The sequence below is a fragment of the Rhea pennata genome, chromosome 6 (assembly GCF_028389875.1).
Source record: "Rhea pennata isolate bPtePen1 chromosome 6, bPtePen1.pri, whole genome shotgun sequence".
Taxonomy (NCBI): Eukaryota; Metazoa; Chordata; class Aves; order Rheiformes; family Rheidae; genus Rhea; species Rhea pennata.
In genome coordinates this window covers 43896752-43899588 of record NC_084668.1, presented here as the reverse complement: position 1 = coordinate 43899588, position 2837 = coordinate 43896752, and positions in this window count along the sequence as shown.

Below are 2837 nucleotides of genomic sequence, written 5' to 3'. Positions count from 1 at the left end.
CTGCTCACAGCCATCGGGGGCATGGGAGCTCCCAGCTCTGGTGTCGCGCAGGTGGCTGCTCCTGAGCTTGTGAGCGGGGATGCCTCCCTTTTGGAGCACGTATGTAGCGTGTGGGTGGCCTGCCTGGGGATCAAGCCCTTTGGGGGATTGTTTTCCCGCCGAGTCCGGGCCTGCCAGGCACCCGATACCCTGTGAGGCCAGCACCGAGCGGTGGCACGGGCAGCCGTTCTCGGTGGGAGCTGGGAGAATGGCTGCAGTGTGGCAGCAGCCGCGCTCTGAGCTGTGTTCCCTGCAGGTGCCAGAGGTGGTGGGGCACATCTGGAGAAGTGTGCAGTCCGTGAGTGAGGCGTCTGCACGGCACAGCCTGGACAGGGCTCTCCTGCTCTCCTGCACGTACCCCAAGGAGGTGGTTGTGAGCCTCTTGCGCTGTTCCCCATCCTGCGACAGGTAGGAGCCCTGTGGCCTTGAGTGTCTGGGGCCTCGCAGCCCTTAGAGCTCATGCCCTGTGGGCTGTGGGAGAGCTGGAGGTGTTCAGCCCTCTGCTGAGGGGCTGGGCCGGCCGCCTGTGCCCATGTGGCAGCCCTGGTGCATGAGGCAGGGCTGCATCAGGCAGAGCTGATGCCGGGTGCCTGCCTTGAGCCCCTGAGGCCGGTCACCTTGCTCCCTGCCTGCAGCACAAGGCACTTGAAGTTGGCCCTGTGGTGGCTGGTGGGGCAGGGCAGGCTGGGTGCTGCCGGCAAGGGGCAGTGGGCAGAGGCAGGGCTGGCAGGCAGCCCAGGCGCTGTGGGTCTGCCCAGGCCCGGGCACTGCGGCTGCGGCACCCGCTGACAGGGCTCTCTGGGCCTGCAGCGCTGCCGAGGCCATGTGGGGGGTGCTGGTGTCGAAGCCCGTGGCAGCGAGGAAGGTGCTGAGGGAGCTGCTGAACGTGCTGGTGGAGTGGCCAGTTCACAAGGCAGTGACCTCGGATGGGGACGACAGGGACGTCTTTTCCTTGGCTGTGAGTTTCCAGACTAGGCCTCGCTTGCCGCAGGAGCGCGCTCATCTCTGCGGGCAAGGGGCCCCCTCTGCCCATCCCGACCTAGGCTGCCCCAGCTCGCTGGGCTGCTGCTCACCACTTGTGCCCCCTGTGCCCAATGCTGGAACCATGTGTGGGTGGCCCTCCGCCCTGCTCCGTCTCTGCATCGTGCTTAGTGGGCTGGAAGCCTGAGTTGGGGGCAGGCTTAGGGATGAGGGCCGAGCTAGTGGTCTGGCAGGAGCAAGGCACAGCCCAGGTAGGCCTGTGCATTGCGGGAACGTTCACCTTGCCCTCGATGCAAGGAAGGCTTGTTGTGGGCATGTCAGAAAGAGAAGCTGATCCCCAGGAGCTGCCCTGGCTTTCCTCTTGCTGCACAGCCAGACTGCTTCTGCATGTGCCACGGCCCAGGGCAGTGCCTGAGCATCACCACCAAGACTGGGCCATACAGCAGGGACATCTCAGCAGCGAGAGCTGTCTCTGGGTGTTTTCTGCAGGCAACCATGGCGCTGCACGAGATCCTCCAGCCCCTGACGTGCCCACGGGAGGTGAAGGCGTTTTTCCCCCAGCTCTTCCTGGTGCTGCTCTTGCAGACTTCCTTCACTGCAGAGCTGACGCCGGAAGAGGCGGAGATGTGCTGGAGGGGATGCCAAGGAGGAGAGTGTGCTGCCAGCAGCCCCGTGAGGTGCTCCATCTCAGCCGTGCTGTCTCTGCTGCGCACCTTTCGGCAGGGCCAGGGTGCCAGTATGAGCCAGGCTTTGCTCTGCACATAGGTTCACAGTGCGGACCCTGAAAGCACTGCTTTGCCGTGCTGGCTACGAGAGCCAGGTGCTGGCCATGGTGAAGAAGGGTGGCTGGGACACACTCCTCAGAGCTGAGACCCACCACAGGGGAGTGGGTTTGCTGGCCAGGTGAAAGTCTCCTTGTGCCTGTGCTGTCCCAGCCTTTCTGCCCTGTACACAAGGTGCCTCCCAGAGCTCGCAGGGGTGCCCAGCTCTCCAAGAAAGCCTCAGCCCTTGTGACCAAGGCGTGGCAGATAGAGCAGCCAAGTCAGCTCCCGCTTTATCACTGCCCATCGCTGCGAGCTGCTGGGGAAGGGAGAGGTGATGTTCGGAGGCACAAGAGAGGGTGACGGCCAGGAGCAGTCCCCTGCCAAAGGCCTGGAGGGCCCTCCTGAGAGGCTGCGCTCGTGCCACTGAGAGCCCTAGGGGAGGGTGGGGTGTGTGCAGGCAGGAAAGGTGTTTTTGCCACCTCCCCTGGCCAAAGGAGCCTAATGATGCTGGGCACGGGCTTTCTCCTGGTGAGGTGTGATGGGGAAGGACCATGCCTCCCCATGCAGATGCTGCTGGCTGCTGGAGCTGAGTGCAAATGCAGTCTTGCCCTGCCTGTTATGGCCCCTAGGGCACTGGCTAGAGGGACAGGACAATGCAACTGCAGAAGAGGTTTGCCTGGGCTGCTCAGGCCAACAGTGCCTTCTTCCTTCTGGCAGAGAGATGAGGAAGAGCTCAAGACGCCTGCGAGCTTTCTTCTTGCGCCAGCTGTCAGTGCTGCTGCACGTGGAGGAGAACTACCAGAAGATCACTGCCATGGCTTTCCTCGTGGAGGTGAGCCTGATGGCGGGGGTGCCTCTGAGCCCTCTGCTCTGCTGTGCCCTGCTGCGGGGTGGGTGGCAGTGAGTGGAGCTAGGGCAGTGGGTGCACTGCGAGTTGTACCCGTGACTTGACCCATGTTGACCCAGTGGGGTAAGTCTTGTGCCCACCTGTATTTCCTGCCTCCTTTGTGGATGGTGGAGAGGAGCGGAGGAGCAGCACCAGGGGCCCTCTGT